The sequence below is a fragment of the Lupinus angustifolius genome, chromosome LG16 (assembly GCF_001865875.1).
Source record: "Lupinus angustifolius cultivar Tanjil chromosome LG16, LupAngTanjil_v1.0, whole genome shotgun sequence".
Classification (NCBI taxonomy): Eukaryota; Viridiplantae; Streptophyta; class Magnoliopsida; order Fabales; family Fabaceae; genus Lupinus; species Lupinus angustifolius.
In genome coordinates, this window is record NC_032024.1 from 12,791,986 (window position 1) to 12,805,224 (window position 13,239).

A 13,239-nucleotide genomic window follows, 5' to 3' on the forward strand; every position below is an offset into this window, starting at 1 on the left:
TTCTTGGCTGGGGCTACACCGCAAGAAAGGTTTTCTTGGGCGGTAGGAAGGGAGTCAAACCAAGGGATAAGGTTCTTTAGTTTCATGGAAGAGTCTAAGTGTTGTAATTGGAAGAATTATTTGTAAAACGTTATTTCAATTATAGTGAAGAAAAATCTCCCAGATCTGCCGGGAGGACTGGATGAAGTTTGCAAGTGGACCCGCAAACGAACTAGGATAAAAATCGTGTTGCACGCTTTTCTTTCCCTCTTTCTCTTTACTATACTATATATGTTAGCTCTGATATATCTGTTAATTGTAAACGGACCCGCAAGTGGACTGGTTGTTTTAATTGTAATAATCTATTTCTATACTATACTGTTGTAACTCTGATATATCTGTTAGCTCTGTATATTTGCTTCGATCTCAGTTGTTTGTCATGCAAGAAACTGAATTTGTTTGTGTAATCTGAGCTATTTTAATCGATTAAATTGCTTGCGTTAATCAATTATTCTTTGTCTGTTAATCGATTAATCTGGGGTTATTTCAGCATTATTGTTGTTTTTGAAAAGCGGATACTCTAACATTATGGGACAACCTTCCCCATAATCGATTAATCTGGGGTTATTATTGTTGTTTGAGATCAGGAAAGTCAGCTCCTTCAATTTCCCCAAGCCTTTCCTCGATTAAGCTTAATTTCATTATCTCCATTTTCCTTGAACCTCGAAATTATCGTCATATTGGGGTCTCAGGTTGCTGGCTTGTATTATGCTCCCAAGTTAAAGAGGTGTAATGTAGGCTTATTGGCGGGGGGGCCTTAAGGGGGTTCATAGGTAGGATCTTCATCCTTTTCCGTTAGGTCCACATGAGGTGCTCACTAGTCCAAGTAAGCATTGAACCTTTGATACAAAACCTAACAAATGAGGAGATTGTCTTGCGGTCCCAAGGTGGCGGTTTATGCATTTTATCCTTGGTGTGCAGTGCTTTCAACATCTTGAATATCTCAATCAATTGATCTTTCAACTGGCCAACTCTAATATAATTTTAAGACTCAATTCTAATTCTTCCATCTCTGCTTGTACTGAGTGTTATACTAGTGTTTTGGTGCAATTGTGACACTACCTATTAATACAAGGAAACATTAAATTGATGATTAGTTTGTTTGAATGGTTACATGATTCATAGAGAGATCCTTTAATACAGAAAGTTACTTCCTCTCACATTTGATGATTAAGAAGCGCAACCCCAAAATCGCATGTGGTTAATGATAATCTTTAGAGGAAAGGCTCAGTTTTAGACCAATAATGCATCTTGCGACTAGCCTTTAATAGTGTCAACCTTTCATATGGGTATAATTAATTTATTTTGTACTTTAAAAGAATCGGAAGTGCAATATATAAATCATATAGACAATTTAGCATTGGAAATTTAGGATGATAGTTTTGTCAATTAAGACATATCTATCAACCTATTTAAAGACAGACCTATTAGCCTATTTAAAGGCAGACCCTATTTAAAAGTCTATTGGCAGACTTTAGGTTAACAAGTCATGCCATACTTTTAAACAGACTAGACTTAGGCATAAAAAAAACTTAAATAGATAAGTAGACCAAGGTTGCAATATTTTAAAAAGTTCGGTCCTATTTAAGATAAGGTATCGTGGCATGACCTGTTTCCACCTTTAATGACAATTAAGGCATGTTTGTGTTAGTTTTTTTAGGATAGCAAAATTCAATAAATGCTTTGTCTTATATTTTGCGGATCATGAAACTTTATTTTTCCCTTATCTCTTTCCAAAATATCAACCCACAAATAGATTTTCAAGAAATAAAGTACAATTATTTTAGCATGGGATAAGATCTAGATCTAATTAGGGTCTGCGATAAATTAAATAAATTGGATATTAGTTTAAAACTTGAATCATTATTTAGTGTGATAATTTTGGTTCAAAAACTAAACAAATTAAATTTGAACTAAAAAATAAACTTGTTAAATAAATGAGCCGAACTTGAACCAAATATAGTTAGATCAGGTAAGTTTGTGACTTGCATCAATTATATATGTATCTATACATATATACATTTATACATATTAAATATATAATCATATATACACACATAATATATATATACAAGTTTTAAAAAATATTTTGTACTTATTATTTATATACTTTTTATATTAATATATGAATATTAAAAATTAAATTTATTTTTTGTACAAATTAATTTAAAATTCTCATTTCTCTTTATTTATATATATATATATATTAAGTGGCATAATTTTTAGTTTTTTAATTCACTCGAAAGATCATAAATCTAATTAAGTCGATATTGAGCTAAAAAAGTAATTTATATTGAGTTCAACTTAAACCAATCATTAGCGTGTCGAAATGACATAAATTCGACTAATTTCCACTGCCCACCTATTCAAGAATAGAAGGCCCATATTTTAGCCTACGTGGGGCCCAAGCCCATTGTTTTCTAAATGAGCGAGTTGGCAACACGTCTCACTATATGCTCAACGTGACGAAGTAGAGCACTCACTGAGATCCCTACACCGGTAATCAACAAACTTCAGAGCTAAGAGGTAACCAAACTTTTTCAATGCTTTTCTGTTTTCGGTTCTATTTTCCTTCCTTTTCTCTGCAACCGGACACCCCAAATTAGGGTTCCGTTTCCCTGATTCGGTCGAAAATAATTCTAACGTTATCATAATTTTGATTTTATTCAGGATCAGGAATTCGTTTACTCTGATCAAGATCCAGTGCGAATCGATATGGGTTTCTTGATAACGACGCTAATCTTCGCTGTGGTTGGGATAATCGTGTCCCTCTGTACCAGAATTTGCTGCAATAGAGGACCTTCTGCTAATCTGTATGCTCCTTCTATTCTTCGTTTCTTTGTTGTCTGTATTTTTCTTTTGATTGAGCTTTCTATTTCATGTTCACAATTTTTTTATTTCGAATCTTTAGCCATATTCAGATGATACATTTGTTTAATTAGGGTATTGTGTGTATAATACAATCATTCTGAACTATTTCGCAGTGTTTTATTTCGCCTATGTGGTCAATGCCTGTGTAAGTTGGATATAATTTTCTCAAGGATCTCGAATCAAAACAAAAAAAAACAGCGATTAATCAAATTCTTAAGGAGAGAGCCTGTTTTTTTCTTCTTTTAATTTTCTCCCAAAAATAATGAACAGAAAAATGATATAATGGAGTTTGGGTATAACATTAAGTTGGATTTTTTCATGGGTCTCTGGACTGTTGAATTTTTTGGATTATCTCATCATTGGTTATAAATGAGCTCATTGACGCATTCATTGGAGTTTGTTTTTTTTGGGATCTCCACTACCTAAATGAAGAGGAATAAATCTAACATCTTGATCAGAACTCTGTGGAGAAGATTACGTGGTATTAGATTGTGTCTTACATAAAACTAAAATTAAATTTATAGTCATACATAAATGAAGTGTTTGGAATAATACGAATTGGCCAATATTTTTAGATAGAGTAAATTATACCGACTACCACGGCAAGGAGGGATAAGTGTGATTTTTTAAGCAAAAAATGGCGATAAGTATAATTAAGTTAAACAAACATGATCTATTATGGAGACAAGTCTGAATAGTATAAGAGTCAATGTCTATTCATTATTTTTAGTTCGTTACAAATTGCATCATTAATTCTAAGGAGGTGCTTAAATCACTCTTATATTATATTGTAACGAACCAAAAATAATGAAGAGGTATTGACTCTTATACCATTTGGACTTGTCTTCAAAGTATCATATTTTGTTTAACTTAATTACACTTATCACTTTCTTTCATTTAAAAATTTTTACTTCGATTTTACTCAGTTACACTTATGTAGGTGTAAAAAAGATGGGTGATTTGTATAATTTCATTAAAACTCAAGAGTATCAGTGTAATTTACTCTTTTAGATAAGTATTCGTAGATCCTACATTCTAAATTGTGTAGCATTTTTTTCTAATAAATATAAAGCAGCTACGACTGTATAGGACTTGATCCTTCAAGCATGTAAAAGCCTTCTTTAGGAATGCATGATTTACTTGAAGAAAAATGTTTCCAAATTAGACCACAAATTATCACTGTTTGGAAAATCTCTATTGCTATCTCACGTGGTGATCCACATGAATGTAAGGAAAGTGATGGAACTTTGACAATGAGGCATGCATAGTGTGTGCGTGTGTGTGTGTATATATATCACAAGTCCCTCTAATCTTTTTTGTGTATCCTTTCTAGATTACTGTTTTCTGTATAATACTTATAAATTATAATACCTATATTATTCTCATTTATGTTTCTAATTTCATTATTCTATTTCAGATTTCACCTAACTTTGGTTATTACTGCAACAGTATGCTGCTGGATGATGTAAGTTCTGTTTGATGGGCATTCTTTTTTAGTTTGTTTCAAGTTTAAATAGGAATTAGAACATGCAGAACTTGTATACATGTGTTTATTTTCACTGGTAAATAATTTATCAATCAGACGAATAAAAAATTACTATTTTCCCATGTGCATGTCACACTCAGGCAGTCAGTCTGATGTGTTTCCACTATCCATAGTTAATGTTGAATCTGTTTGTTTCTGTATTTAATCTTTCGGTCTATTTTACCATGATATTGCCACATTAAATTTTGTTGTTTTATTGTCTGATTGCCCATGCTGTATATCAGTCGTCCTTATAATGTAACTAATTGCAGAAAAATAGCTGAACCCTGTAGGAGTGTGACAATTTTGGTAGTCATGCCAACACATATATAGGCCAATACATAACTTTTGTCTAGAGAGGGGCAATGTGTTTTTTTAGCCAAAAGGAAGTCATTGTGCCACAATGTTTACTATTGTATGTCAGTAAATCAAATATTTCCAACTGTGAATAACATGTGAAACACTAGTTATTTTGGATATCATCTCTTACATTGATAAAACGACTTACTGTCACTTTTATATGGTGTGTGCACATTCTTAATGTGTGAACAATACAAAATAGTAAGTAGTTTATGTGCTTATTTAATTGACTTCCTGTTCATTATTATGCATATTTCATCACACACATGGAGGTTGTGACAAATTTGGATGAACATGTGTAGAGAGGATATTGTCTACCTCATTTTTGCATGGAACAAATGGTGTATGACACCATGTTCAATAGAACATGTGCTTCAATTGTAATTGTAACTATAACCAGGGAATAGCTATATCATGTTGTGTTTGTCATTATCATGAGACTTGTCGAAGTTTTACATTGGTTGTCTACTGTCTAAAATAACCTTCTTCACCTTTTATCCGAGTTTAGGACCGGCTATGTATAGCATCAAATACATTGTTAGGTGTTGAACCCATGACCTGGTCGTTCAGTTACGAGTGTCAAACTACCTTTGTCTATGAACATGATTTATGGTATAGCCTTATAGCATCCTTCGATCCATGTAGCTGACCCCACTTAATAGGATTAAGACTTGGTTTTCGCTGTATGTTTTATTTGTCATTAAATTCATTTTGGTAATTCTTTTGTTCCATCAGGTGGGCAATTGTTTATATGGCGCAGATGAAACCGCTCATAGTACCTATATTGAATGAGGGCGAATAAGTCTATATACGAACAGATGTAGCCCCTTATAAGTTAGAGAATGTGGATCACAGATTGGCTGCTGGGGAGAATTTGATTTTGGATCTCGTGAATCGTTCAGTATTTTCTAAGGGTGGACCTGTATGTATTTATTGTTGGATATTGGCATTCCATTTGGCATTTCTATTGCTGCCTTATGTTAGCTTTGTTACAATATTTATATTCAACACTCATTCATTTCAGAAGTCAGTGGACAAAGGTATTGACTATGTATCTTAGTGACAAATAAGTTGATTAAAGAAATGTGTTCTCTAATAAAAAGATGCCAAGCCTGTCTAACTCTTGTGATCTCTTGTAAAATTCTATAGTGGTGAACTAAATTCTATAGTGGAACGTTTATAATCATCACAGATGAGTGATGAGACATTACAATAGCACTTTTAGTCTTCTGTGTTACTGTTCAGCACAAGATGCTGAGATAACTACTACAGAAGCATTCTTTTTCTACTCAAGTACATGTTATTTCACAACATTCTTTATCAACCTTAATTATAATGAGAGTTTCAGATTAGTTGTAAAACAAGCTGATATGACTCTCGAGTCTTGAACAATGTTAAAACAATTCGAAGTGTCCTGATAAACTGGATTCATGCCGCTCCTGTGAAATTTTGAACTTTTGGCTTTAGTAAGAGTGAAAAAAGTATACTGAAGAAAAGTATACTTTTGGCTTTGATAGTGACTGAGTCGTACGCTTGCCCACTTCGTATGGATGCTTGGCTTAGAAAAGGTAGACTGTTACTCGGTTGAAATAGATAAGGTTAACCTGAGAATGAGGGTTGAATTGTGTATTATAGATTTCTAGTAACTAAGGACTGGCTAACGATTTTCGGCTTAACTGAGTTACATTTAGATAAATGAGTGTTTACAAATAGGTGATTTATCTGAATATAGTTTATTGGGAAAACTGTATACTAACCCCTTAAACTTTACACCTTTTACAAATATGAACCATTAACTTTAATTTTATCTCAATCAAGCTTTAAACTTATCTTATTTATAAAATAGATCATTCTATTAAATATTTGTTTGATTATTTAACGGTGAAATCTTACCACTCAAAATTTTAATCTACACGTTGATTTATTTATTTAAATATAAAAAAAAAAAAGCTTGCACTGCATAGCAACATCATCACAATCCCCATAGTACATATTCATGTAATCACTTTAGTTTGAAAATTGAAGAAGTGAAAGAATGAACCCACTGATTAGCTTGAAGATTGAAGTTACAGAAAGAGACATGGGCAACAGTGGAGAGAATCTCGTTGATGAATGAATCTAATCGCTGAAGAACGCACTTTTGTGCACTGTTCATGCATGATTCAGCCTTTATTTTTTGCTCTGCTGAGACCTTTTTTTTGCTTATAATAAACCCTCAAAATTTGAAACTGTTATTATATGTTTTTTTAATCTCCAACATGGATTTCATCGTCTGAGGTAGAAGGGTTCTTATCATAATGATTGTACATATTCATATCATCATCACTATCCCCCATTAGTGCATTACACTTCACTGTTTTTGGTAGAAAATGTTGTTGAATGCTTTGTTATTGTATGGTTAGAATTCAAGAGCCAAGGTTGCTGGTTTATTTCTTTATCTGATGAATACATTGATTTTGGTGGGGGAGATGAACTTTTCCTCTCAGTGGAAGAAGAATTGTCCTTTCCCCCACTGGATTAAAAGAATTGAATGGTTAGATTTCACAGTTAAATAATATAACAGAAACTTAACAGAAGGATCTATTTTGTAAATGATAAAAGTTTAAGGTTTGATTGGGATGAAATGAAAGTTGATGGTTCTATTTGTAAAAGGTATAATCAAAGGATAGACAAATTTTATTTAATATACAAAAACTCAAGTCCCATTACTTACACATGATACTCAAAGGATAGACAAATTTTATCATGGTTCAATCAAATCAAGAGCTACGGTTATTCCTTTTTATGCTTAATATTTAGTCATTTTTATGAGTTTTGAATGTATGTACAATTTTAATATTTTATAAAAAAACTTATTCAAACTGAGCCGAAACCGCATACAATATTTGGATTGGATCGGACATCTTAATATAAACAGATCAAACTAGACCGCGTGTTAATTATGTGTTTGGATCAGATGATTTTTTCATCAAAACTGATCCAAAAGGACTACAAACACTCATACATAACAAGGGACTTGAGTACAATATATATCATTGATCTCTCAGCTTCATTCCAATACTAGACAATGTGAGACTTCATGCAATAACATATTTCAACCATCCCCAATAATATCCACCTTAGAGAATATCCCGCTCCACCTTTCTCAACACCTAATTCCTTGAGAAAGCTTTGGTTGCTACCATCATTGTCTACTCCAACAATCATAGTTCAAAAGATCCACCATAGAGAGTATACCCACAACACGCACCTGACAACAATGTTAACCAATATTCATGTAACACCCTTGCATTCAAGTCAATGTCCATGTCACACCCTATATATACCAATGGTTGTGTTAAACCTAGCATCCAAGCTAACGCACGTGTTACACCCTGCATTAAAGTGAGTTATCGCCTTTGTTCTTTTCTTGATCTGGTATAGATTAATATTCTTCATCATGATGTCGTAGACAAACCATTAAGATATTCCACTTCTAATTTAAATGAGATCATCCTCTCCAACATTTAGATAGATATTGATAGCACATGCTTCAAAGCCTCACTCAAAACTTGGTTCCCTATCTCCACCTTAGTCTCAATCCAATACATGGACTTATGAGTTTCTGGATCCAACACAAATGTGGTCCCTATAACGGTCTTGTCATGTTTCCTTCTCCTTCAAATCACCTAGCTTATTCTTGTAGAGTGCCTTTGACCGAACTTGTCTAGCCAACACACACTTCACCATCCTTTGTCATAATCTGGAACCTTGGGCTAAGAGTCATCTATCAATTTGCTTTATTACCAATTTTTGATGCAGCATAAGTGATCGTTGTGCAACGTTTGCCACATGCAATCAAATAAAAAGAAAAGAAGAAGACAAGAGAATTTATTAACTGGTTCAGCCAATTGTGCCTACGCCCTCGAGAGTACTGAGCGACTACCAAGATATTATTAGAAAGATTACAAGCTTAGCGCACCTATGGTCCCAAATGCCCATGAGGTATTTCTATTTGGTGCACAGAAAACAAGGTCTTGAGCCAACATATAACATTGGTTTCTCACCTCCATTCTAATACTAGGCATTATGAGACTTCATACGATAATATATTTCAAGAATATCTGATGATCAAAAGGCAATGTCTATGGCCTCTAATCTACTATTTTTATTAAAAGACCAAACACATTAAAGTAGCTTGTCAATATACTAGAGAAATGTCTCATCTAGAGACATCCTACAAGTTAGTGAGATGTTCTTAAATAAGTTGCAAGCTTAGGGCATACGACATAATACATGTAAATATTGTATAATCATATAATTTACAATTTTTTATTGTGTCAAAAAATATATTCTCAAGGTAGCATGCTAGTGAGACCGACATATATCACGGATTCATGAAGCGATCGCTCCATTCAAACCTTTTTTATACAACAAGAACTAATGTTACCATAAGAAATATCAGCAATTAGCCAATTATGGTCAAATTTGTATACTTATGGCATTGCTAATATAAATATTTGTGGATATATGTTTACTATACAAAATGTCATTTTTTAATATTTCTAACAAATTTTCCCATGTATATTATGCAATCATTAAAATTAACAAATTAAATTTTAAAGAAACTTAAATTTCCATTCCTTCACTCTTATGTAGACTTGACTGAGAAAACCAAACATGTGGGTACTCCTTTCATTCAAAGTTGAGGAATTGAGGCCAATCGAGTTTCAAAGTGGGACAAGGTTTTCCCATTTATCATTGATGAGGGTGGGTGTGGGAATATTAATACATGTCATTACCTTTCATATAAATTTCAGTTGTCATACATCATCTTGAACAACTCATATATACCATGATTCTTCATCACCTTAGAGAGAAGATACGTGAAAGGTATGTTGTAGCCTTCTCCCTATGGAGCACAAATTCTCTAAACCTAGTGAAGAGAATGTGGGGGGAATTCAACTTGGTCTCCATCATCATCATATTGCACATATTGAACTTATGTATGTTCCACATGTTGTCTTTAGAGGTTTAGTCCTTAAACATAAAACACATTATTTATGGAGAAAAATGATATTTTTTTACTAATTTTGAAGATTCCAATAATCTTTCCTTTCTGATTGATCCAAAGGTGACCCAGTCGCCATCCTTGGGACTAAGGTTTGAGAACATAGACCGTTCTCTTGTCACTTGACATCAGTAGTCATTGTCCAAGTAGTGGAAAATGTGTTTTCATGAGAAATAGGTTTTGATTCAGTCATGAGAAATAGGTTTTCCTCTTCATTGGCTTCACTCTATTCATTAGATGATGAGATATCCATGTCTTCCCAAGTGGCCAATGGTCCACGTTTTTTCATGAAGCTTCACTTCTTCTTGTCTTTCATCTCTATACAATTGATAAATGTAAAATTATACTACATTTGCATTGCATTTAACTTGTATTTTAGGACATAAATAGGACTTTAGGATTGTTTTTAGCTTTTATTTCTCTTTGTTCGGATTGAGCGGGTGTTTTTAGCTATGTTGTGCAGTTTGGATGGATTAAAGCAAAAAAGATTAGAGATTGGGTGCAAGATTGAATTCAGTGTTGAGGTTATGCGAAGAACAATTGAAAGACCAAAAGAAGTCATAGATATTATATTATATTCCTATTTTTTAGATTTGTTTTGTTGGGCTTAGCTCAATATTTTGTAATTATGATAAATAAGGGTTCTCCCTCAAGGATTTTACATTATTTTTACATTACAACTCTCTAATTTAGAAGTTGAGATTCTCTTCTACATCATGAGTGAGTAATTCCCTTTGTTTCTAGGATTGGGGTTATGCCCTTTTACATTCAATAAATATTTGTTCTTACTTCTATTTTATTGAGTGTTGTGATTTGAATAATTAAGCTGAGTTTTATTCGTGTGAGTTGTCTGGCCAACAAATTACACCTCTTAGATACATTGGGGAAGGACCCAGAGGTGAACTCAACTATCCAACCATTCAGTTATTCAAACTAGAATCTTAATTCACGAGAGTAATATTAGGATTCTCGGGGGTTTCTAGAATTCACATTGGGTTGCTACGAAGCGATTGGATAGAAAGATCCAAGTAAATGATTTGATTGATAATCGTACCACGAGAGTATGTGCGACTTCAATTGAGTACATGTGTCGGAGCTCGAGAGAGGATGACACATATCAAACAGCAATTCACCCTCACAACTTAAAGTTCATGAAAATGAGCAAAACAATGATTTGCGAGTGTAAAGGTGGTAACCCTTATCCTGGGAACTCTTCCTAAATTAGATTTCAATCCCTTTTGATTATTTTCATAATTATTCTTGGCAATTGTTCTAAATTCAATTTTATTCCTTATTTGAGTTAAGTATAAATTAATTGTTATAATTAAAGGAGTTTTCCAGTCCTCGTGGGATCGATATTTTATTACTTGACAACATAATCGTGCACTTGCGATTTGCCCTATCAAGTTTTTGGCGCCGCTGCCGAGGACTGTGTCAAAATTTCTGTAATTCTCAATTAATTCATTACTTTACTCTAGTGTATTACGCGTTTTCCTTTTTCTTTGTACCTCTGTCGGTTGCCCATTTGGTTTATGCAAAGTTCAAATTACTACTCAGAGTGGACTTTTTGTAGAAGAAGAAGACAACAAAGAGAAAGAGCAAGAGAAAGAGAAAGAGAAATACGTGTGCGTGTACAAACAATGACTGAACGAGATGAAAACCCACTTCGCGACTACGCAACCCCTAATGCTCGTAGTTTATGTCCTGGAATAATTCGCCCAGCTATTGAGGCAGAGAACTTTTCTTTGTCATCTGCTCTGATCCAAATGGTGATGCAAAACCAATTTGGAGGTGGAGCTCATGAAGATCCTAATGCACATATTGATCAGTTCTTGGAATTTTGTGAGACGGTGAGGATTCATTGGGCTTCTAAATATGTTATTCGTCTCCACATGTTTCCATATTCCCTAAGAGACATAGCTAAGACGTGGCTAAGGAATCAAAATGTTTCAATTCAAGCAACATGGCGAACTTTGGAGGAGGCTTTTCTCAACAAATACTTTCCTCCTTCCAAAACTGTGCACTATAGGCACCTTATCCAGAACTTCAGTCAAAAGGATGGGGAGTCAATTGCTGAAGCTTGGGAAAGATTAAATGAGTTGACTAAAGCTTGCCCTCATCATGGTATTCCACCTTGGATGCTGGTTTAGAACATATACAGTGGGCTAGACTTTCCATCACAACAACTATTGGACTCTTCAACAAGTGGTGCCTTTATGTGCAAAGGAATTGATGTTGCTTCAAAGATCATAGAGAATGTGGTTTCTAATCATCACCAATGGGCGAATGAGAGGAGACACCATCCAAGAAGAGACTTTGGTGCACAATATTCAGGTAATCAGATGGAGAAGGTAATTTCCACGCTGGAGAACCTTTCTCAAAGGTTTGGAAAGCTAGAAAAGTATCATGATAATGCTATTGGGTCTACTGCAACATGTGAGGGGTGTGGAGCAAAAGGACATGAGTGGTCTGAATGCAAATACTTCACTGAACATGAACATGGAGCATTGACTAATGAACAACCTGAATCATGCAACTACTATGACTACAAGGAGAGGAGCGAGCAACAATTCAACTCCACGATACAGGCAGAACAATCCCAACCTTTCTTCGAGGAGCAACAACACTCTGAATTATCAATACTAGGATGGACCAGGTAATAGGAAACCTCCAACAAGGTTTCCACAGGTACAATATTCTCCTATTGATCTCACTCTTAAAACATTAATGAAAGGTCAGGAAAAATTGCTTGCTAACCAAAATAAATTTCATGAAGATCAAGTCATGATTAATAAAAAAAATTCAAACCTGCTCAATGACTTGAATTCTAAAATAGAAAACTTGACCATCCATGGTAAAATGCTGGAAAAACAAATTTCCCAACAATTTAGTAATCATACTAGACAAATAAGGATGTTTCCAAGACAGCCAGAAAAAAATCCAAATAATGAACATTGTAAAGCTGTCAAATTAAGGAGTGGAAAAGAACTAAGTGATATTCCTCAAATTAGTAAAAATGCACAAGTGGAAGAGGAACATACTGAGACACAACCCCCTGAAGGGGAGCAAAATTTTGAAAAGATGTCTAAGTATGTAGCTCCACCATCATATGTACCACCAGTTCCTTTTCCCCAAAGATTAGCAAAGGCAAAATTAGAAAAGAAATTTAGGAATTTTTTTGGATATTCTTAAGAAATTATATATCAGTTTATCCTTCACTGAGGCTGAAAGTGTGCATGTCAAGAGGAACACTTTGGAAAGCTCCTCTAATATGTCATGGTTTTGATGAGGACAACTTGTGCCCAAAAGAGCTTGAAGATCATCAACAAATCAACGTGCTTAAGTCTTTAATTGGTACTAGGCATAGACTAGAGTCTAGTTTAAGTTGAGTCAA